Source organism: Pleurodeles waltl, chromosome 1_2 (genome assembly GCF_031143425.1).
Source record: "Pleurodeles waltl isolate 20211129_DDA chromosome 1_2, aPleWal1.hap1.20221129, whole genome shotgun sequence".
Taxonomy (NCBI): domain Eukaryota; kingdom Metazoa; phylum Chordata; class Amphibia; order Caudata; family Salamandridae; genus Pleurodeles; species Pleurodeles waltl.
Genome location: NC_090437.1, coordinates 671,706,874 through 671,732,544, shown reverse-complemented (window position 1 = coordinate 671,732,544; position 25,671 = coordinate 671,706,874).

The following is a 25,671-nucleotide window of genomic DNA, read 5'->3' as shown; positions in this document are numbered from 1 at the left end:
ATGACCCTGAGCTCCTACTCCGAGAACCTGGGGTGTCTTTGCCGTGCCATGGGGGGGTGTGGGTGATATGTGGGGTGGTGTGTGTGGTGATAAGTGTGGTGATATGTAGTGGTGTGTTGTGTGAGGTGCGTGGAAGTTGTGTGGTTGATGGTGTTATGTGCCTGTGGAATGCTGTTGTACTTGCTGGTGGTGTATCTCTCTGTGCTTCGTTCTCAATTTTTGGTAGTAGGGGTTTGTGGGTGATGTGGGTGTGTGTTTGATATTGTATTGGGTGGGTGGGAGTGGTGTGTGTATGTGTATCAGGTGTGTGTATTTTGAATTGTCCAATGTGGCTGTGTTTTGTATGTGTGTGTGTATTTTGAGCGCAGCAGTGTGTACCGCCAATGGAATACGGCGGTTGAAAGACCGCCGCGTGGATTCGTGTGTTGTGATAGTGTGGGCGTATTTCTGTTGGCGTGAAGGTGGAGGTTTTGTTTTTGCCAGTTTATCACTGACCTTTGGTGTGGCGGAATTGTGTGTGTGTCTGAATTCTGGCGGATTCCGAAATGTGGGTCATAATAGCTGTGGCGGAATTCCGCGGCGGTGTGTTGGCGGTCTTCTGCGCGGTGGTAAGCGGCTTTTACCGCCAATGTTGTAATGACCGCCTATATGTCCTACCTTAACCATAGACTGCACTCTGCCTTGGGGCTACCTAGGGCCTACCTTAGGGTCGCCTTACATGTAAAAAAAAGGGAAGGTTTAGGCTTGGCAAGTGGGTACACTTGCCAGGTCAAATTTACAGTTTAAAACTGCACACACAGACACTGCAGTGGCAGATCTGAGACATGATTATGTGGGTGGCACAACCAGTGCTGCAGGCCCACTAGTAGCATTTGATTTACAGGCACAGGGCACCTCTTGTGCACTGTACTAGGGACTTAATAGTAAATCAAACATGCCAATCATGGATGAACCAATTACATACACATTTTGTATAGGAGCACTTGCACTTTAGCACTGGTCAGCAGTGGTAAAGTTCCCAGAGTAACAAAAACAGCAAAAACAGAGTTCAGCCCACATCAACAACCTGGGAAACAGAGGCAAAAAGTTAAGGGAGACCACACCAAGGATATAAAGTCTAACACTGACTCAAAACACCAGTCCAGTGTTCAGTTCTCACAAATTCACAAATTAGGTGTACCTGTGGGGATGACATTTATCAAATGTATGAAGTAGGGGGAGTGAATGACCGCTAAGGCCAGGAGTCTCTATCTCTCTAACTCCAAACAAAAGCCCAGTGTTCCCATGCCCAAATACCCCTGTGTCTTAACTCTCAAATGAAGTTCACTCATCCAGGAGGATAACATTTGTATGGTGGTGGGAAGCAGGGGCCCAGTCCTGGATCCTGAATTTCAGTGCAACACTTCCAACAATGATGGTCCAGGAACCAGTGGTAGAGGGCACCCTGTGGCAAGGGCACAGGACTGTGGGGGTAGGGTGCGTGGGAGGGATGCTGTGGGCCAATAGGGTGAGGCCACTGGTGCTGCACCTGGCCAGGACACCATCAGCCATGTCTTGGGAGTCTACCAGGAGTCCCAAGGCGTGATGGCCCAGGTCTTGACCGAACTGCAGGAAACCAAGCAACTACAGAGGACCATCCATAGGGATATGAGTGAACAGTTGGTGACTCACAATACCAACATGGCCTCCCTAAAAGGGGTGATGACAGAGTTTAACACCACCCTGAGCAGTGCTGTACAACACCACTCTATTCCTTCCTTTGGCACATCAACACCATGCCCTTCTTCATCGGCGTCAGCCACTGGAAGAGAGTGCCCCAGACACCCCTGCCTCTGTAGCAGCAGATCACCGAACCACCACGCAAGTAGGCACGTCCGGCAGAGAACCCAGGAGGTGCGATGGCTAGACAGCCACCACTGCCAGAAAGTGACCTCCTCCTAAATGAACTAGTTTCTATACCACACATTCACTCTGTGGACTGATCATGAACTACCCACCAGTTCCAATGGGAGGAGTACTCTGGACTTTGCATTCCCAATGGTGTGGCATCTACTCCAATGATTTCATCTATCATGACTGACACCTTCACTTCATTATTTTTCTTCTTCTCGGTCCAAATTTTATTTGCTGCTTCAGCACTGTAATAAATTCACCCATCACAAACTTATTGCCTGCTTGCTTAATTTCAACATTTTGCTATGTAGAGATGTAAGACCATGTGAACCAAATGATGAAGGCATAACTTACTTGTGCAAGGAGGGATATGTTAGAGGTACACGGTGTCCTGCTCAGAATTATAACCATTACACACAAACACATACGTACAAGTGTCTTGTCACACCAAACATTTGATTCAAATGTACAGCACATAGGCTGTCCTCATGTGTGGATCTTTGTGACATATGATCGTGTGACTCATACTGAGTCAAAGTACATATTTCAGGGTACAGCCCAACAGACTATAGGAGGCTGGCCCTCTATGTAGTATGCAAAACAAGGTATACTGTGTAGGGGGCCCAGGCAACCACACTTTGGTTTCCAGAGGCAAAAACTAGATCAACTAATGCTCTAATTTTTGAGGTAGCTTGGTCGAGCAGTTAGGCTAATCTTGGAGAAGTGCATTCGTTGTACTCGCAGTATCAATCATGCAACTCACACACTCAAAGGAATAACTCAAGACAAATTTATGAAAATACTTCAGATTTTTATGTAATTTTTAAGGCCAAGATTATCAAAATTGGTTAAGTACTATTTAAGTTATGAAGTTTTAAAATGTTAATAAATGCTGTCTTTCTGTGAATAATTATGCACCAGAGGAATCAATAGGCAGTCACCTTTAAAAATGCATATTAAATCGTACTGTTGCTTTACCAAGTTCAGCTTTGGCAGGTTGGTCGCAGTCATCAGTGGGCATACTGTGCCAGCAGGAGAAGTTCAGGCGGGCCCCGGTTCTGGTAGGAGCAGCATTAGAATGACTCTTGGAGCTGGTGCAGGGCCACTGCAAAGGACTACTTTGAAAAGGTCTGCAGGGGAAGGTTTAATGGTGGTGTCTTGGGGTCACCCTATGGTGTCGAGATCATAAGGGGTGAGGGACCCTTGGGCCACAGCTGGTTCCTCATTGCAGGGTGCAGGGTGGCTGGGTGCAGGGCGAGTTGTTGATCCAAGTGCTGTGTGCAAAGATGCCTCTGTGGTCCAGATGCAGGTCACGGTCGATTGCAGGACAACAGGGGCACTCTGATGGGAGGTTCCAGCAGTCACTCGACTGGGGCTTCCTTCTGATCCAGTTGCAGCTCAGGAGGAGCTATTTTACTTGGTTTCCGATGTCCACTGACAAGTAAGTGGAGCATTGGCATGACTCAGCCACTGGAGGGCACAGTGCCACCAAACTTGGCATGGGGTTTGTCTTGGTGGTCGTGGGTGCATGAGCAGTGCAGGGGCCCCCAGGGGTGCCTCGGGGCACCCCCTCCGCCAGCCTTTTCCTGGTGGGATATCCCGCTAGGAAAAGGCTGGCGGGAAATGAAACATTATCCGCAGGGTAGCGCTGCTGCCATGGCGGATGGTGTTTCAACTCACCGCCAGGCTGCCTGACGACGGGAGCCTGGCGGTGGGTGAGGACTGCTGATGGCGGCCCTCACCATGTTCAAAATATGGCAGTTTGGCTCGCCATGCCGGCTGGCGGCTTCAGCCACCACTGCCGGCATGACAGGCCAAACCGCCAAGTTCGTAATGAGGACCTATGTCCTTGGTTTGGCATGGACACAGTGGGGGCATATTGCCCATGCAGCTATGCCCTCACATATAATATGGAGCACTCTGCCTTAGGGCTGTAAGGCCTGCCAGAGTGTTGACTTACCCATAGTAAATGCAGTATATGGTGGACAGGGCACACAGGCAGTGTGCCATGTAGAGTTTGAATTTTAGGTTTGCACCAGAATACTCAGCCTGCAGTGGCAGTGCTGGGTGCATCTGGATGCATGGCCCTAGAGGGTGGCACAATCAGTGCTGCTTCCATCAGGGGCCTACCCATAGTACCCCATGCCCTGGGCACCTATGTGCCACTTTAATAGGTACTCACAGTGGTAGCTAAGGGTGTTTGCAATTGTGCCAATGCATCATAACAGATTTAGGAAAAGAGCTCTGGCCCATGGAACCTGGTTAGCAGTGGTCCTGGGCACTACAATTTCTGGGACACACCAATATGAGGCAAAAGGTAGGGGGATAACCATGTCAAAAAGAGGCCCTCTCTCACACTACACCCCCCCCCCCCAACGAAAGAGGATGAGACTACTCTTTCCCTTGTGAGTCTTCATCATCTATGTGGAAGAACCTAGAGAGGCCATCTGCATTGGCATGGGCAGTCCCAGGTCTGTGTTCCACTTGAAAATTCATCCCCTGTAGGGAAATGGTCCACATAAGCAGTTTGGGGTTTTCACCTTTCATTTGTTTTAGCCATCTGAGAGGCCTGTGGTCAGTCTGAAATATGAAGTGAGAGCCAAACAGGTATGGACTCAGTTTCTTCAGGGCCCAAACCACAGCAAAGGCATACCTCTCTATGGCACTCCATTTTTGTTCCCTAGGGAGTAGTTTCTTGCTTATAAAGGCAACTGACTGGTCATCTCCATCATAATTTTTCTGGGAAAGGACCGCTCCTATCCTCATTTCAGATGCATCAGTTTGGACTATGAATTCCCTCGAGTAGCCTGGTGCTTATAGAATTGGAGCAGAACACATAGCTTCCTTCAGAGTGTCAAAGACCTTTTAACAACTCACCGTCTAGATAATCTTTTTTTTGCATTTTCCTGGAGGTGAGCTTTGTGAGGGTGGTAACTATTGTGTCATAATCCTTCACAAACCTCCTGCAATATCCAGTCAAGCCAAGGAATGCCCTGACTTGTGTCTGGGTTGTGGGAGCTTCCCAAGCCAGAATAGTCTGAATCTTGGGTTGGAGGGGTTGCACTTGGCCTCCACCAACCAGGTGGCCCAAGTAAACAACTTTTCACTGCTGTATCTAGCACTTACTGGATTTGATAGTGAGGCCTGATTTCTGCAAAGTCTCAAAGATCTTTCCAAGGTGGATCAGGTGATCCTGCCAGGTAGAAATATAGACAGCTATGTCATCTAATTAAGCTGTTCTTAAAGTTTCCAGTCCAGCAAGGACTTGGTTCACCAACCACTGGAAGGTGGCAGGTGCATTCTTTAATCCAAAGGGCAGAACTGTGAATTGGCAATACCAACTAGGAGTAGAAAATGCTGACCTCTCTTTTGCTTCTGGGGTCAGACCATTCTGCCAGTACTCAGATGTTAAATCAAAGGTACTCAGATATTTGACTGCTCCTAATCTGTCTATGAGCTCATCAGCTCTTGGCATTGGGTGTGCATCTGCCTTTGTCACAGAGTTGAGGCCCCTGTAGTCCACACAAAACCTCATTTCCTTTTTCTCTTCTTTGGAGTGAGGCTTGCGGACCAAAACTACTGGGCTAGCCTAGGGAGTCTCAGAGGGTTTAATGACACCCAAATCCAGCATCTTTTTCACTTCTGCCTCTATGCTGTCTCTGACATGATCTGACTGTCTATAGATTTTGTTTTTGACAGGCAAGCTGTCACCATTGGCCACATCCTGGGTACACCAGTTTGTCTTTCCAGGGGTCAGAGGGAAGAGTTCAGCATGCTAGTTGAGGACTTGCCTGCAATTAGTTTGCTGTTGTACTGTGAGGGTGTCTAAAAAGACCACTCCATCCACAGAACCATCTTGTGGGTCGCTGGAGAGGAGATCAGGGAGAGGCTTACTCTCATCCCCCTGTCCCTCATCTATAACCATGTGCATGGTCACATCAGCTCTATCATAAAAGGGTTTTAGATGGTTGACATGGATGATTATTTTGTGTTTTTTGCAACTACCTAGGTCAACTAAATAAGTGACCTCCCCTTTTCTCTCAAGTATGGGGTAGGGCCCAGACCAATTGTCCTGGAGGGCCCTGGGAGCGACTGGCTCCAACACCCAAACTTTCTGCCCTGGTGGAAACTCCACCATAGCAGCTTTCTGGTCATACCAGAGCTATTAAAGGTCCCGGCTGGCCTGATGATTTTTGCTGGCTTTTTAAATGTACTCAGGCATTCTTGAACATAGGCCAAGCAGAGAGTCCACAGTATCCTGTTTGGGTTCTTTGAGAGGCTTCTCCCAGCCTTCCCTAACAAGACTTAATGGTCCCTTAACAGGGTGGACAAACTAAAGCTCAAATGGAGAAAAACCTACTCTCTTTTGTGGCACTTCCATTTAGGCAAACAGCAGGCAAGGAAGTAGGACATCCCATCTCCTTCTTCGTTTTTCAGGGATTACTCCAATCATGCCTTTTAGGGTCTGGTTAAATCTTTCTACTAGCCCATTGCTTTATGGATCGTATGGGGTAGTGAATGTATAGGTCACTCCGCATTCCTGCCACATGTGTTTTAAGTATGCAGACATGAAGTTTGACCCTCTGTCTGATACTACCTCCTTAGGGAACCCGACCCTGGTGAAGATACCCAGAAGGGCTTTAGCAACTGCAGGTGCAGTAATAGACCTATGGGGTATTGCTTCAGGAAACATAGTGGCATGATCCACTACCACTAGTACGTATCTTTCTCCTAATGCTGTTTGAGGGTCAAGGGGGCCAACAATGTGGATCCCTACTCTTTCAAAGGATACCCCAACCACTGGAAGTGACATTAAGGGGGCCTTTAAGTGCCACACCTGCTTTGTCACTGGCCTGGCAGGTGGGGCAGGACTGACAAAAGTCCTTCACTTTTTGGAACATTCCTGGCCAATAAAAAGTGGTTAACTAACCAACTCCAAGTTTTATTTTGGCCCAGATGCCCTGCTAGGGGAACGTCATGGGCTAGAGTGAGAAGAACGTCTAGGGCACTACCATCCTCCTGGTTGAACCAGGTTTTAGGTCTCTGGCCTCAGACAACAGGGGCCCTCCTCCCAATAGACCCTGTGGGTACCTCTGACATTTCCTAGCTCCTCCTGAGCAGCTTGGTGTCTCAGGCCTTCAAGAGTGGGACAGGTTCTCTGTCCCTGGCACAGATCTTCCCTGGAGGGTTCCCCTGGGCCCAAGAGCTCTGGGTGGTGAGGCCCAAGCTCTTCAGGCGCAGTTAACTCCAAGATGGGTGACTCCTCTTCCTGAGAAGAGGGGTCCTGTCTTGGGATCTGTTTTGAAGCTGGTCCTCCAGTCTTATTACCTTTTCTCTTGGGAGACTGGTCCACTATTTCAGGATCCAGCTCTCTTTTTTTCCCTCTGAAATTTGCTCTGTGCCCTTGTCTTGACACATGCCTACTCAGGGATCGTGGCATTGCTGCATGGGTCTTTAGTACTACTTCAGCCTGGGAGGAATGCTCCCGGTCATTTCCAAGCAAGCAATCTACAGGGATGGATGAGAACACACCCACTTCTTTTTGCCCTTCTACTCCCCCCATTCAAAGGTTACCATAGGCATGGGATGGAACTTTGTCTCATTGTCAGCATTGGTGACAGGATAAGACCTCCCTACCAGGAACTGATTTGAGTGGACCAGGTGCTGGGTTACCATAGTGATACTAGCTCCTGTGTCCTTCAATGCTTCTATCTTTTCCCCATTAATCAAAGGGTGTTGCCTGTATTCTTGCATATTACTTGGCCAGGCAGCACAGGATAATTCTACTCCAGTGACTATAGCTGCCTCTGTTGGGACACTGACATGGTCAGGCCACACCTCTGACCCTATCTGGATATTGGCAACTGCATTTACTGCAGGTTGACTAGAGGCATTATTTTTGTTTTTACAGCCAGAGTCTCCAGTTTGGTGCCCTTTGGTTTTTCAATCTTGGCATCAAGCCTTGCTGGGGTCACAGTGTCTCCCTTTGTACCCTCCCATGGACTGTGAGAAGTCTTTGGGCCCTCCCTCCTGTGCAGATTTTTGGGGCTTTGAGAAGACTCTTTGTGATTTTTTACCCTGGCTCCCATCTCTTTCCCTTTGGGGGCCTTTTTGGCCTCTTTCTTTTGGTCTCCCCCACCAGTGGTAGTTTTGGTCACCCTTGTTTTGACTCAGTGGTCTGCCTTCCTCCCCAGTTATTGGGGGGAAAGTGTACCCATGTCTACCAGATGTTGATGTAGCCTATCATTGAAACAATTACAAAGCAAATGCTCTTTCATGAACAGGTTATACAGCCCATCATATTCTCTACCTTGTTTCCATCTAATCCACCACCCAGCATCTTTACTGAATAGTCCACAAAGTCTACCCTGGTCTAGCTTGGGGAGTTTTGAGCCTCCCTGAACTTTATCCTGTACTCTTGTAAATCCAAAGCCCTCAATCAGGGTACCCTTTGTGAGGTCACACAATTACGTTTCTGCCTCATTCAGTGTCAGGAGCCTATCCCTGGACTTTCCTGAGACTAACTCGCACATCAGTCTGCCCCACTGTTCCTTTTCTATTTCCCTTTCAAAACAGAAAACCATTTTACTATATCATCCCCTTCAGTGAAAGGTGGGACAACTCCTTTTGGGAGTTTAATGTTGAAAGCTTTTTCCTTCAACACTTGAATGCTGCCACCACAGAAGGGTGCTAAGCCCAACTCTTTTCTCTGTTTTTTTTATTTCCAATAGCTGACTCTCTATGGCCAGTCTCTTTGTCAGCCTGGCAATATCCAGGTCTGTCTCTACAGTATGGGTGCTCTTGAGCGGCTGAGGGAAGAGGAGCTACCTTCATCCCCATTCTCCAGAGGGTCTTCCCCCATCACAAATGCATCATCATCATTTATCTCATCTGTGGGATTATCTCTTTCATCTCATTTTGGGGCTTTTTCTAGTCTGAACATTGTATAGTCTGCAGGGTTTCCTTAATTGGTCATAGCTATATGCCCCATAAGGTTCCAGGTCGAGCTCCTAGGTTCTGACCTCTTTCTCAGACATATTTACTATACTAAAGTGTGGACCTTTTTAGAAATTTAGAATCCCCTTCTTGGATAGGTCAACTAAAGTAAGGACTTTCAAAAATGTTTTTTCTAGGGTTGTAAGGACCTAACCAGGGCCCTAACAATTATTTTTTTACATTTGTAAAAAATGTTAGCCAATTGGAAAATCAAAAATAATTAACTAAAGGCAATTTAAGAGAGTTATGCATATGCTCACAAAATTGACACAGTGGTATCAGAAAATGCAAGACTTTATCCCACCGCTGATCCACCAAATATAGGAGGCTGGCCCTCTATATGGAGCACACAACTAAGTACACTGTGTAAGGGGTCCAGGCAACCATGCGTTGGGTTCTAGAGGTAAAAACTAGATCACCTAATGCTCTCATTTTTGAGGTAGCTTCGTCAAGCAGTTAGGCTAATCTTGGAAAAGTTCAAAATAGTTGTTGTACTCACAGTATCAATCATGTGACTCACACACTCAAAGGAATAACTCAAGACCAAATTATAAAATACTTCAGATTTATATGTAATTTGTAAGACCAAGATTATCAAAATTGGTTAAGTACTTTTTAAGTTATTAATTTTTCAAGTTTTAACAAATGCAATCTTTCTGTGTGTAATTATGCACCATAGGAATCAATAGGCAGTCACCTTTAAAGTTGCATATATAATCATACAGTTGCTCTACCAAGTTCAGCTTTGGCAGGTTGGTCGCAGTCGTCGGTGGACACACTGTGCCAGAAGGAGAAGTTTGGGTGGCTCCCACTTCGGGCAGGAGCAGCATAGGAAAGACTCTTGGAGCTTGTGCAGGACCACTGTGAGGGGCCACTAGGAAAAGGTCTGCAGGGGCAGGTTTAAAGGTGGTACTTTGGGGTCACCTTGTGGTATCAAGGTCGCAAGGGTGAGGGACCCTTGAGGCACAGCTGGTTCCTCGTTGCAAGGTGCAGAGCAGGTGGGTGAAGGGCGAGTTGTTGATCCAAGAGCTGTGTGCAAAGATGCCTCTCTTGTCCGGATGCAGGTCATGGTCAATTGCAGGACAGCAGGGGCATCTTGGCGAAAGTTCAGTGTGTTCCTGAAGTTCCTTGATTGGGGCATACTTCTGGTCCAGCTGCAGGGGCACAGCTGGTTCATTGTTGCAGGGCGAAGGGTGACTGGGTGCAGGGTGAGTTGTTGATCCAAGGGCTGTGTGCAAAGATGCCTCTGTGGTCCAGATGAAGGTCACGGCCGGTTGCAGGACAACGGGGGCACTCTGGTGGGAGGTTCCAGAAGTCCCTTGATTGGGGCTTCCTTCTGGTCCAGCTGCAGCTCAGGGAGAGCTGTTTTACTTGGATTCTGATGTCCACTGACCAGTACCTGGCATATTAGCATGACTCGGCGACTGGAGGGTGCAGTGCCACAAAACTTGGCACACTTGCAGGGTTTGCCCTGGAAATCGTTGGTATGACATCGGGTCAGGCTGCGACTTCCGGTTTGGGAGATATTGGCCAGTCAGTAAAGTTACCCTCATTGGCTTGTTGGTCTTTGTTGGCTTGCAGAGTGGTGCCTCCACTCAAAAGGGAGATCTGGGGCAATTTGTGAAGTCTGGAGGTCCCCTTGGATTCTTGGGGTCAGTCCAGTGTCCATCTCCTCCGCAGTGGCGATTTTCGGGCACAGGGTGCAGCAGGCGGTGTTTGACACCTTTTCTTGATGCAGCAGATCCACAGTTCTCTTGCTTTGGATCTTCTTTGGTGCTGGTCTTCTTTGTCCCTTCAAATCTAGTTTCTTGGTCAAGGGGTGCCCTCTAAATACTGAATTTAGTAGGTGTTTTAAGGGGTCCAATGGGACACTTACCTTTGGGTGGCTACACCCACTATAGTGACCACTTCCTGTGGGAAGGGTCACTGTCCTAAACCTAATTGGCTATTTTCTTCCATTCCAAGATGGAGGAAACTGAATTTGAGGGTCCACCTCGCAGGCAACAACTTAGGGGTGGTGCATGCCAGGTGAGGCCACTCCTCCTACCGTTTGTTAGTTTTCCTGCCTTTGCTCCAGCCAAAAGTGGGTGTTTTGAAAGGGGGATGCCAGCTGCTGGTAGCAGTAGGCTTGGGGGTTACGTTTCAAGGGTGGTAGGCCCTTTGAATCTAATCGCCAGGACAGTGAACATTCCTTAGGGAGGGGTGTTGGCTCCTCCACCAAGGAAGGGCATTATCTTACAAACCGGAGAGGCAGGCCTCTCCCCCAAGGTTTGTATATTGGCTGTCAGGAGGTGGCTGGATAAGACCAGTCAGCAACCATGCCAGGTTAATTTTGCTTTTGCAGTGGGCACCTCTAAGGTGGCCCCTGGGTACATTTAGGGATAAATCCAATACTGGCACCAGTTTGGATTTATTATTCTGAGTTGTTGATACCAAACAACCTAGGGTTTAGAGTGGCCATCAATTAGCTGGGAAACTCGTGTTGACCAGTGCCCAGTACATGCATTAAAATGGCTGCTCTGTTCACTCACTATGTCGCTGGTTTGGCAAGGACACAGTGGGGGCATATTGCTCAAGCAGCTATGCTCTCACACATAATATGGAGCACTCTGCCTTGGGCTGTAAGGCCTGCCAGAGTGGTGCCTTACCAATAGTCAATGCAGTGTATGGTAGATGGGGCACACAGCCGTGTGCCATGTCGAGTTTGAGTTTTAGGTTTGCACCAGAACACTCAGCCTGCAATGGCAGTGCTGGGTGCATCTGAATGCATGGCCCTAGAGGGTGGCACAATCAGTACTGCTGCCCTCAGGGGCCTACCAATAGTCCCCCATAGTCCCCCATTCCCTGGACCCTTTACTAGGGACTTATAGTGGTAGCTAAGGGCATACCCAATTGTGCCAATGCATCACAACAGATTTAGGAGAAAAGCTCTGGCACATGTGGACCTGATTAGCAGGGGCCCTGGGCAATACAATATCTAAGACACATCAACATCAGGCAAAAAGTGGAGGATAACCATGTCAAAGAGAGGCCCTCTCTCACACAGACCATAGAAGGGAGGGATTTGTCAAACATTGTCCTGCTGAATAGGCAAACATTAAAGTGGTTGATGTCACCAGCTTGTCCCTTTTCACATACCACACCAAGGTAATCCAATATCACATAATCCAAGAAACAGACAGGTGGCAGTACAACAGTCCCTGACCACAGGCCCATCATAATCCAATGTCCATGCATCTAGTGGTATGACACAAACATATGTCAGTGTTGTGACACAGACACTCTGGCCTGTAATGATGAAACACACCTACAGCTACATACAGGTTGTGTTTAGCCAATGTGAAGGGTGAAACTCTTACTAGCAATCAATGACTACATATTTAATTCCCATATGATGAGACACATGTTGCAATTGGCCCACCACAGCACACAAAACAAAGCCAACCTGTACTTCAGACCTTCCACCCAAACACTGTGCAAGCTGGCTCAGCATAGGTCTTCTACACCCCAAATCTATGACCTACATTAACTGGAACAATCCAGGTCCACTTTGCATATAAAAACAGGATCATATACCTGCCAATTTTACAGCTCTGATATGGGCACATGAGGATGTCTTAGTAAAGGTACCTGTACAAAGACAAAACAAGGTGTATACGCTTGTAAACATACCTATTACACAAATCAAATATCAATTATCTGGAAATGTAATCACATTGCAATGAAACTGACACAAACTAAGCAACATCATCAAGGTAGGTATTGTCAAAGAGTAACTCTTCAAGTAGCCTTTGGCTGAATATTGCAGAGTATCAGCTCCCTAGTTGCCGCTAAAACAGTCAGAGCCATGGAGGAGACCGGAACATCCTCTTTCTCATCGGATTCGTCCTCCAGTGGACACTTCCTAGTGATGGCGGACCCATTGGGGCACCCCTGTGTACCATCCTTGCCAATCACACTCGTTTTATCACCGCCCTCCTTGTTGTTCCCCACCCAGTTGGCCCTGCCCACCCACCTAAGAGGTTGGGTGTCTCCTTTGCAGCAGGTACCTTACCTCCGACCCAACCCCTATTATCCCTGCTGCCCTTAGTGAGAAGGCTATTGACCTCCTGAGAAGTATCTCTGTAGGTCAGACAACCATTGTGAATACTATCCAAAGACTGGCTACCCAGCTCCAGCAGACAAATGCATTCCTGGAAGGCATTCATGGTGCAATGTCTGGCATACAGAGATCTTTTCAGGCTCTGGCCTCCACACTAACGGCAGCCAGGCACCCTGACCTTCCATCCCCCCTCCACCTCCTCTTCCCAATCCAAATCCCCCTTCACCTACCTACCCAAAGCACACAGGCTGATCTGCACACACCCACATCAACACACAAGAGCAGCACACACACACACAAGCACCACAAAATACACTGGCACACAAGCAAACAACAGACACCCACAGACACAACATCAGTTACCACTTCCCCAGACACCCCTAGCGTAACACACACGACAACCAGCATACCCACAGGCACCACCACAACAGTGACACACCCACTACGACCCAGCATACCTGCAGACACTACCCCAACAGACACTTAGACGTACACCACTCCATCCCCCAGCACCTCCACGTCCCAACCCCCCAAGACACACAAATGCACTCATGCAACAGACACCGCCCAAACACAAGCATACCTCCCACATGCACGTACCCTGACATCCACACCGAGGCAGCAGACAACCACTTCCTCGACTTCCAAATCCCCACCCCTTCTGCTGACAGTCCACATGTCCCTAAGAAAGTTTTTATTTTGACTTTGGCCGTTCCCCTGTTCCCTCCACCCTTGTACCAAACCAAAGACGCTCATCCCACCTCCATACTCCTCCCTTCCACCTCCAAGTCCTCCCCGTCACACCTGCCCCCCGCAAGCAGCCATACCTCTCCCACCCAAAAGAAGCTTACCCCTCCAAAAAGCAGTCTACCCCTCCCAATCCCAGGATCAAACCCACCTCTCCCAAATCTGACCCCCTCCCACCCAAAGATGATCCCTGAGGTGCCTGCTTACTTACTTGATGCCCCTTCCTGTGGAGGTTCCCTGGCAGTTAGGAGTCAAGTGAGAGCTCAGTGATGTGTATTGCCCATTGACCATGGACTGGCCAATCGCTTTGGACATTTTGGCTTTGAAGTTAATAAACCCAAAGTTTTTGTTCGGTATACAATTGTCCTGCAACTCCTTTTCTACCTTAATGTTGTTCCTGAGCAACATGTGTTGTCTTTCTACAGTTCTGTGTGTTTCAGCCTGCTTGCCGATCCATTTGCTGTTGTTTGCAGTAAATGACTTTGTGGGCAGTGCTGGGGTCTATGTTGACTGTATGGATATGTGCGTGTAAATGCAATGGTGGTGTGATGCCAATGTGTACTGTTTGTTATGGTAAGTATTTCATCTTGTGTTGTCCAATGTGAGCATGTATGGTATTAGACTTGTCCCCCTGATATGGATAATGGATTCATCTAATGTGTGGCAGGTCGAGTTTTGTTTGTGCAGACATGGAGAGTCTACAGTTGTGCTACTTTTCTTTGCATTGACTGTACATGTGTCCATTTTGTTGTGTATACCTTGCAGCTAGTTCATGTAGATGTAGGTCCCATGCAGTTGGGGTTGTATGTGCTTTGTTGACTTGCACTTCCACATTGTGCAGATTGATATGTCACTTGGTCTAGTATTGGTTGTCCCTGAGATACATGTAGGGCCAGTTCCTGTGCCAATGATATTTAAGGGGCATATGAAAGTGATGTGTCCCAGTGTAGCCTCCTTCCCTGAGTGTTCCAGATGGCCCCATCCTTATTGTGCAGGTATTGTTTGCATAGTGAGCTTTGTATATTTGTCTTTCTGTCTATTGTGCATCCCTTTGACCTTGCATTGTGTTGCAATGTGGGTGGTGTGTGTGTCCATTGCAAGGCTGCTTGATGGTAGTGTGTTTGTGTTCCATGCCACATCCATACATATGTATGTTATGAATGTGATGACAGGCCATGCCATGTGTGCAATGTAAGTGTGTGAGTTATATTTGTAGATGTGAGGTTGGTGTGTTGTTAGTGTTTTGTGAGGCAATGTTGTGTACACTTCACTGTCCCTGTGCCTGAGATGAGCAAACATGTATTTTTGTGCAGTCTTGCAGTGCAGTGTGAGTGACTTGCCAAAAGGGGTTGTATTATGATTGTGTCCTTCTTTGTATCTGATTTCAACTGTGTACAAAATGGCATGTACTTGGTGCCCGTAGTGTGACCCCCATATGATGTGAACGATGGCACAGTGATCTGTTGTTAAGGATAATGACTAGGTTTGTGTACTTATGGTTGGTTGCGTCCACAGCGTGGATTTTGTGCTCCATCGATGATCATCAGCAGTGGCAGAACATGTGTGATGTGGTCCATGGAGGCACCAAACGTGTGAGGCTGCCTGCAGGTGAGTGTCTCCCTTTATAGTCCCCGTTTCCGCCTTCCGAGAAGTGGTGGTTGGACCGCCACGGTCACATTGGTGGTGTGCAACCTCATAATGTGGCCTGTTTCTGCAGCCTCGTGACCGCAGAGGTCTGTGCTGCCTAATGATGCTGGCGGGACTGCGGTGGTCTTTGGTCCATAGGCCCCAAAGACTCATTGTATGGAAGTCCAACCGCCAACCCTATGGCAGTCCTACTGCCAATGCCACTATGGCGGTCTATGGACTGCCAAACTCGTAATGAGTCCCTTAATGTTTTAAAGCTGAATATACAAATAAAAATAAATACCTGGCTGTTTGGTTGCACTTGCACATTAAGGAGACCTATGAGTGGATTTCTGATGCATGGGGCTGACAGCCTACATGAGGGGGAAGATACATAATATTTGTACATGTAACTGTGCGTAATTAACAAGCAAATTTCAGACGTTTTCCATAACATTATATACATGAACTTTCCATTTTGGGGAGACCCCAAATATGTAGGTTTAGGAAATTAATCACATTCTGAAAATTTTGTTTCATTTCGATTTATTCTTATAATAAAAATGTTCTACGAAAAAGCTACTGTGAACCTGTTGACAAAACGTCTATGCCTCAACATATTTCTAAATCACAACTCCAGGAACCAATCCCACCTATCAGTGAAAAGTAATACACAAAAGGAAACCCTTAGACTAGTTACTAAAAAGCAAACAAAAAGGGGGAAACATGCAGTTAGCAAAGTGCATGGTATGTGTTACATGAATTAATATATATGCATTGCTTGGTTCTACAGTTGAAAATATAATTGAAAGGGGCAGCATAGGTAAAATGGGTAACATAAGGCATAGTAATTCAAGTGAAAAAATTAAAATAGCCTCATTTATTTAGCCAAAGATTATTAAAGTCTGTAACACATTTGCTAGTCCCTCAATTAGAGGAAGCTAGGGAAAGCACATAGATCATCAAAAAAAACTTTAACTCCCAAAGGCATTAAGAACCACCTGCTTCCCCAGTTACAACAAAGCTGGGGGAAGAAGGGAAATGGGGTGTAACAATGGTCTCACTGGAATGGTATGTATGGCAGGCCTCTCTCAGCATTGAGCTTTGACTCTAAGTCTCTCCTCAGAAGTTAATATAGAGTTGATCGAGGTGTGGGGCAGTGGCGGCCGCCGCAAATGGGGGAGCGGAGGGCAGGGAATTAGGGACACAATAAAAAAAATATTACTTGTCCTGCCGCCAACGCTGCTGGCCGCCTTGCTCCTCTTCTCTCCTGCTCTTGATGGTGTTGCAGCAGTGCCTGCGACACCAGCACAGGCTCTCCATGCAATCCTAGCCCTGCTCTCATTCTATACCTAGCATGAGAACAGCACCAGTATTGGTCTGAGCGGTTTGGTCTGCCGCTCAGACAGTGCATATGAGTCTGTGCTGTTTCTCAAACCCAGCTGTACAACACAGCTGGGTTGGAAAAACCTAAGTGTGCATGTCGTTTTGGCTGGCCTAAGATGGCTGGCCAAACTGACATGCGCACTTTTAAGTGTCCAGTGACTCCACTCCACTCTTTCTCCCACCTCCCATGGCCCGGCCCCACCCCTCCCTGCACACGCTGGCTCAGCCAGCAGCTGAAAAATAAAACAATAATGAAATACTGTTTTATTTTTCATCTGCTGGCTATGAGGCAGTGGGGCGATGCTCCTCCACCATTGCGGAGGAGCTGTCGCTGTTGTGGGGTGGCGTTGGAAGGATATCAGAAGTCAGGTATAATTGAGATAGAAGGAGAAATTATAAAACTGGCAAGCAAAGACAAATGGAATGAGTGCACAAAAGAAAGGTAGAAAAAATGAAGAAGGTGACAAAAAAGGGTAAAGCATTAAGCGGTGCCTAATTTGAGCCTGTGTTTGCATGGGTGGCCCATTAGTATTTATGTTTGGAGAACAGCACTTAGTTTTGCTCATCAGACTTTGATCCAGCAAAAGAGGGTGAAAAACACCAGTGTGGTGAGAGAAAAAGACAAAAAAAACCTTGACAAAGCAGTGATGAAAAAGAACTTTCAAGAATGAGCTAAAGGTGCAGGGTGTGTCTGGTGATGAAGTAAAGAGTCATGAGGTGGAATCAAGACTATGCAGCCTTGGTATTCGGGAAGTTGACATTCAGTCGCACAGGCCGCGGGCTTCTGATAAAAGCTTTAGTGCCCAGAACATATCCATTTACAAATTAAGGGTTGGGTTAAAGAAAAGGAAGAGATGAAAATAAACACTGACAGGTCGCCAACAGCCAGACAGAAGACAAGGTTCTGTCCACTGTATTACAAGAGGCCTATCTGCCACCTTTTCCCGGGCGGTACCAACGCCATCAAAAGCACGGCGGAAACAGTGTTCTGAATTGAAACGACTCACCTCTCGACACTCAAGGAAGAACCAGGACGCTATGGAGCCTGAGCTGCAGGTCTTCCCCATGCTGGTGTATCTGCTCATACACCAGGAGCACCAACGCCGGCGACGATGACCACAGTGAGTACTGCACCTAGCACACAAGGGAGGGGGGAGGAAAAAGAGAGTAACACACACGCAACACGCCCACCCCCACCCTCACCCCCAACACCATACACAAAAACACATGCAACAACATTACATATATACCCCGTAACCCCCTGGAATAACGCAAGGACAAAAGGAATGGAGTCAAATGAGTGTAATATTAAAAATACTTAGAAATACGTTTAGAAATCAAAAACAGTATTTACAATATATACAATATATACAAAAGGCTGGACAATGCCCACTCAAAATGTCCGTGGGCCACTGGGTCAAAACACATAGACCAAGCCCACACTTGACTCGTGCCTCAATACAGTTGAAAACACACAGGCACCTCAGGGGGACGGGGAAGGGGGGGGCATCTCAGCCAGAAGATGGTACAACGCCACTGCTCCTGGAGGGGGCTCCATGCCCACTGCTTGGTCCTGGGGAGTGCAAGGCCACAGTCTCTCAAGTGGGTGGCTTGCCCACTGCTTGGTCCTGGGGAGTGCAAAGTCACAGTCTCTCAAGTGGATGGTTTGTCTACTGCTTGGTCCCGGGGAGTGCAAGGCCAAAGTCTCTCTAGTGGATGCCTTCTTCTACTGGTTCTGGAGGGGGCTTTGTCCCCAATGTGCTTCATCCTGGCAAGGAGGGGCTGAGTGGATACCTTCTTCCACTGGTTCCGGAGGGTGCTTTGTGCCAAGTGTGCTTCATCCTGGCAAGGATAGGGTGAGTGGATGCCTTCTTCCACTGGTTCCGGAGGGGGCTTTGTGCCCAGTGTGCTTCCTCCTGGCAAGGATGGGCTGAGTGGATGCCTTCTTCCACTGGTTCTGGAGGGGGCTTTGTGCCCAGTGTGCTTCATCCTGGCAAGGAGGGGGTGAGTGGATGCCTTCTTCCAATGGTTGTGGAGGGGACTTTGTGCCCTGTGATGCAGTACATGGGGAGTGCAAGGTCACAGACTCTCACCTAGGTGTCAGATCCAGAAGATTTTTTGTGGGCAGGATGCATGACACTCCATGGAGGCAGGACTACAGTCCATCCACCGGCGGGGGACGGCTGCCCACTGTGGCTGCTGCTGCTGGCAGTGGTGCTGCTTGCGGCGGTGCAGGTGGCGGTGCTTGTGGCAGTGCAGGTGGCGGTGCTGGCTGCGGTGCAGGTGGCGGTGCTTGCAGTTGTGGTGGTAGCCTCCAGGCCTTCACCTGCAGCCTTGGACGGCTGAAGGGCCCTGGCTGGTGTTCTGTGCCCCTTCCTGCCCTTGGCAGATGGTGGTGGCTCCTTGCTTCTGGCATCTGGAGTCCTTGACTTGGCCTTGCTAGCTGGTTGTGGCTCCTTCTCCTTGCTGGATGCTGTCCCCTTCTTGCCCTTGCCAGGTGGTGGAACCTTCTTGGCCTTGGCAGGTGTTAGTGGCACACTGGCTGGGCTGACGGGTGCCTCCTTGGAGCCTCTCACAGCTGCAGATACCTCAGCGGATGTGGACTTGGTGGCTTAGGTGCTGGGCTGGGTTCTGCCCACCCAGGCCCAAGGTGAAGGATGGGGGGGAGGGGTAGGGAAGAGGTCAATGTAAGCTAGGAAAAGCTTCTTAGGGACATTGGGGCGGGAAGAGGGTGAAGGTTTGGAAGTGGAGGAAGAGGGAGTGCTTGTAGGAGGTGTCTGTGCTGTGTTTGGGTGCAGGTGCATGAGCTGGATGCTGTTGTGAGGTGGATGGCTGTTTGTTGGGTGTGTGCTTGCGTTTGTGTACTTTGGGAGGAGGGGTCACAGACACAGTGGGAAAGGACACAGGGGACGTGTGCATGTATGTGGGGGTGGTGACTGCCAGTGAGGGACGTGTAGTGATAGGCGTGCTGGTGATGGAGGTAGTGGATGAGGATGTAGTGCATGCAGGTATGAGTGGAGATGCAACTGGGAGGGAGGTGGGCGGTGAGGGGGACACAGTGGAGGCAGCGGATGTTGGTGTGTCTGCATGGAGATGTTGCTTTTGTGAGTGCCTGTGAGAAGAAGTGTGGTGCTTGTGTTTGCCTGAACCACTTCTGTGTGTTGATTTGGGCGAATGCTGGTCTAAAGGTGTGCTTGGGATAGGTTGGGGTTGAGGGGATTGGGACTGGGTAGAGGAAGTTGGAGGGGGGAGGCTGGAGACAGGGACAACAGCTGCCATCAGTGCGGAGGCCAGAGCCTGAAATGCTCTGGCCGCCACGCCAGAGTGAATGCCCTCCAGGTATGCATTTGTTTGTTGCAAATGCCTTTTGACACCCAGGATGGCATTCAGTATGGTTGACTGCCCAACAGTGAGGGATCTCAGGAGATCAATAGCCTCCTCACTGAGGGCAGCATGGCTGACTGGGGCAAGGCCTGAGGTGCCTGGGACGAAGGAGATGCCCACCCTCCTTGGTGAGCAGGCATGGGAAACACTTTGAGGGGCTGCTGGGAGGGCGGTGATGGTCCGGGGGTGGCGGCTGTACCTGTTGTTGGGGTGGGCACAGAGGTGTCCGCCACTGCCAGGGAGCTTCCATCGGAGGAGGAGTCGCTGTCTGTAGTGTCCCCTCCTGTCTCCGTTGTGGTGCTCCCCCCGCCTTCCGTCCCACTGGTGCCCTCACCGTTGGTGGATTCAGCCTCCAGGCCCATGTAGGATGCAGCTCCCTCTGTCGCCGGTGCCTCTGCTCCTCCGTCAGCTGATGCTAATGCACACAAGGACAGGGTGACAAAACAAGAAGGGGGGAGAGACAGAGGATACACTTGGTCAATGCCAGCAACAACACTACCGTTGGTGTGCACAACACACAGGAATCAGCCCTATGCACTAGGCCATGCACTACCAGTTACAAAGCTAGTCACCAGCCCATGGGGTACACTGCCCAATGCCATTGGCTGCGCACCTGAAACCAATAGGACCCTGCCCAGTAGTAGATACCCACTAACACTATTGGGATTGAAGTGCTTCAGAGCCTGCCCAACAAGGGACCTACCCTGCCAGTTCGCCATGGCCTACGGGCACCCACAGACCATATCCCCCACCCAGGTACAACCTTAACATGCGCAAAGTCATGATTCAGAATCTGTACTCATCCCCTTGTGGCTGCTGTGATGCCTTCAAGCGCCCATCAAACTCCGGATAGGCCACCGCCAGGATGCGGAACATCAGGGGGGTCAGGGTACTATGAGCACCCCTTCCTCGTTGGGAGGTCTGTCGCAGCTGGGCCTCAGCCGTCTTCCTCACCCAGCGGCGCAGGTCCTCCCACCATTTGCAGCAGTGGGTGCTCTGCCTGTCAAAGACCCCAGGGACCACACCTCCTTGGCGATGGCATGTCAAATACCCTTTTTCTGATGGGCGCTGACCTGCAGGAAATATGCATAGAAGAAAGGGATTAGTCATACCATCCAGACTGTTACACACATGGCCCATAATATCCCTCCCATCCCCTTACGCACAGACATTGATCCCCAGACATGCAGCACTCTGTCCAGGACCCCTCAGCCCCCCCCCACATGAGGCTTAGACACGCAGAAGTCCATACATTCATGGCCCACACATCATGCTCACAGTGTACTCACCTGTTTGTCTGGAGGACCATAGAGTAAAGTGTACTCTACCAGTCTCTCCAAATCCTCCGAAATGAAGGCGGGGGTCCATTCCCCAGACATTCAAGCCATTGTCACTTCCAGGCACAGGTCACAGCAGCACTTGCAGTGTAGATCCTCTCCTGTTGAAGGTCAGGTAGCAAGTGAGTGAACAGATCGAAAACAGCGGTGACGTCCGCGGCGGTGCATACCGTCACCGCCGGCGTGCATCTCCATTTGCTCCTGGAACCCATAGGGCCCAATGATAACCAATGCGAAGTTGCGCAGCGGTCGTCGACCACCGACCGCAATGGGGCACAACACCAGCAGAATTACCTCATTTCCATTTGTCTCTCCTCACAGGTCAGGCAGCCACCATTTCAGGGGGGCACAGGCCATGGCACCTAACTGCGTCACAGCAGACATTGGCACATCAACTGACTTTCGTATTTCCATACTGTTTCTGTAAAGGGAAAAACGCATTTTTAATTTCACATATGTGTGAATATGACCCTCTGCTCACTGTTTTCCACCCTAGAGTTCAACCAGATGAGGATGAATAGGAGATGGAGACATCCCCCGTGTACAGACCCCTGGGGGACCTTGCGACAATGGAGGACAGACATATTATCCTTACCTACAGACTTGATAGGGCCACAATCCAAGAACTGTGTGCCCAATTGGAGCCAGACCTGATTTCAGCTATACGCCAGCCCACAGGTATCCCGCCGCTAGTGCAGGTCCTGTCAGTGCTCCATTTCCTGGCAAGTGGTTCCTTCCAAGCAACAGTGGCCATGGCATCAGGGATGTCTCAGCTAATGTTCTCCAACGTGTTGACCAGAGTGTTGTCTGCCCTGTTGAAGCACATGCACAGCTACATCGTATTCCCCCACGTCGAGGATTTGGCCATAGTGAAGGCTAAGTTTTAGGCCGTGGGACATATCCCCAACATCATTGGTGCTATTGATGGTACACATATAGCATTTCCCCCCCCCCCGGAGAAATGAACAAGTGTTCAGGAATAGAAAAAGCTTTCACTCTCTGAATGTGCAGATGGTGTGTTTGGCAGACCAGTACATCTCCCGTGTGAATGCCAAGTATCCTAGCTCTGTACATGATGCCTTTATCTTGAGGAATAGCAGCATTCCATATGTGATGTCTCAACTCCAGAGGCACCGGGTGTGGCTAATAGGTGAGCCCATGGTCCCCACCCTGTTGATGTAGGTATATGGGTGTGGGGTTGTCTCTAAGGGTGATTGTGTGTCTAACAGTTATCCCTCAATATTTGCAGGTGACTCTAGTTACCCCAACCTCTCATGGCTACTGGCCCCAGTGAGGAATGCCAGGACAAGGGCAGAGGAACATTACAATGAGGCACATGGGCGAACAAGGAGAATAATTGAGAGAACCTTTGGCCTCCTGAAGGCCAGATTCTGATGCCTCCATCTGACAGGGGGATCCCTGTACTACTCACCCAAGAAGGTGTGCCAGATCATCACTGAATGTTGCATGTTGCACAACCTGGCCTTGAGACACCAGGTGCCTTTTCTGCAGGAGGATGAGCCTGGAGATGGTCTTGTGGCAGCAGTGGAGCCTGTGGACAGTGAGGAAGAGGAGGCAGAGGAAGAAGATGTGGACAACAGAAGTTCACTCTTTCAACAGTACTTCCAGTGACACATAGGTAAGACACTGTAACTTCACTTTCCATTGCAGTATTGTGTTAGACATTGAACATGGCAGCCTGATTTCCCTATGTCTATGGCCACTTACTGTACCCTTTGGCATCTCTATTTGCAGATCTCTGTGCCCTACCCTGGCTTCTTGTGTGTTTACTGCTGCCCACTACAGGTCATACCTATGTATAGATAAATGTACATTTGAATTGCAATGTTTACAGCTTGTTAAACTAATACATATTTCAATCATTTGACAGTCTCCAAATTTGTATTTGTTCCAAGGGTGTTTATTTATGTGCTAATAAGTGGAGGCCGTATTGCAATGGGCTGGGTTGCTTATGGAGAAAAGTCCAGGGTAGAGTCCAGTGTATTTGTAACACAGGTGCATTGTCCAAGGGGGCATAGGAAGGGGAGCAATGACAGTACAAGGTGGACATGGTGACAAAGTGAGACACAAGGGTGACATTCACGAGAGTCTTATTTCCTGGCGGGGTCTTGGCAATGTTCTCTGGCTTCTGCCTGGATCGCAGGGACCTTTTGCGGGGTGGTTCTCCTTCTGCAGGGGGTGGGGTGCTGGTGGCCTGTTGGTCCTGTGGCGGGGCCTCCTGTCCACTAGCGCCGGCAGTGGTGGAGGGCTGTTCTTTGCTGTGGCTAGTGTCAAGGGCCCGTTGTTGTGCCACTGCCTCCCTTATGGTGTTGGCCATGTGTGCCAGCACCCCTGCAATGGTGACCAGGGTGGTGTGGATGTCTTTCAGGTCCTCCCTGATCCCCAGGTACTGTCCCTCCTGCAGCTGTTTGTCTCCTGCAACTTGTACAGTATCTGGCCCATGGTCTCCTGGGAATGGTGGTATGCTCCCAGGATCCCTGCAAGTGCCTCATGGAGAGTGGGTTCCCTGGGCCTGTCCTCCCCCTGTCGCACAGCAGTCCTCCCAGCTTCCCTGTTGTCCTGTGCCTCTGTCCCCTGAACCATGTGCCCACTGCCACTGACCCCAGGTCTCTGATTGTCTTGGGTTTGTGGGGTTGCCAGGGGTCCCTGTAGTGGTAGACACACTGCTGATTGACGTGTCCTAGGGACAGAGGGATGGGCCCGCTGGGTGGGTGCTGAGCTGGTCTTTCCTGCAGGGGTAGGCTCTGTGGTGGGTTGGGACTGGGGCAGGATAACCGACTGTCCAGAGGTCCCTGATGGGCCAGGTTGGTCATCGTGATCCAGCAGTGCAGAGCTGCTGTCATCTCTGTGGGTCTCTTCTGTGGGGGGACTGGATGTTGGTGGCACCTCCTCTCCGGTGACGTTGAGTAGGGGTCCTGTGGGTGTCCATGCATTGGTGTTGCATGCAGGACTTGGTATTGGGATCGGTGGGTTGTGATAGTGGGGTATATGTGAGGTGGTGGAGTGATGGGGGTGAGGGTAGGGGTAGGAGTTTGCGATGGCATGCAGGTAGGGTGGGGGATTTAGTAGTAAAGATTTGACTTACCAGAGTCCAGTCCTCCTGCTACTCCTGCCAGGTCCTCAGGATGCATGATCGTCAAGACTTGCTCCTCCCATGTTGTTAGTTGTGGGGGAGAGGGTGGAGGGTCCCCAGGACACGTCAATCAGCATAGTGTCCACCTCTACAGGGACCCCAGGGCACACCTCATACCCAAGACAATCAGGGACCTGGGGTCAGTGTCGGTGGGCACATGGTTCAGGGGACAGAGGCACAGGCCAACAGGGAAACTGGGAGGACTGCTGTACGCCAGGGAGAGGACAGGCCCAGGCAACCGACTCTCCCGGAGGCACTTGCAGTGATCCTTGGAGCATATCAACATTTCCAGGACATGATGGGCCAGATCCTGGACAATGTGCAGGAGACCAGATCAGGGAGGACTTTCAGGCCATCAACACCACCGTGGTCTCCATAGCAGGGGTGCTTGCAGACATGGCCAATATTATGAGGGAAGCAGTCACACAACAGCGGGCCCCTGCCACTAGCCAAACATCTGAACTGCCTTCCACCTCCGCTGCTGCTAGTGGACATGAGGCCCACCACAGGATTAACAGGCCACCGGCACCCCTCCCCCTGCAGAAGGAGAACCACCCCACAAACGTTCCCTGCAATCCAGACAGAAGCCAGAAACTATTGCCAAGACCCCGCCAGGAAATGAGACTCTCCTGATTGTCACCCTTGTGTCGCACTCAGTCACCCTGTCCACCTTGAACTGCCATTGCTCCCCTTCCTATGTCCCCTTGGACAATGCACCTGTGCTACAGACTGAAACAATACCCTGGAATTTCCTCCATCATCACCCCATTCCATTGCACTTACTCCTCAATATCTTAGCACTTCAGTAAACACCCTTGTAAAAATAGAAGCATGGAGTATGTCAAATATTTTAAGAATGTATTTGTTTAACCAGGTTCAAACATTGCACTTCAACTGTACAGTAAATGAGCATATGTTAATGACCTGTAGCTGGCTGCAGTGATGACACCAGGAGCTATTGTGAGGCACCAACATCTGTAAAATGAATTGCCAAAGGGTACAGTAAGTGGGCATAGAAGTGGGAAATAACTGCATGCCAGTGCCAC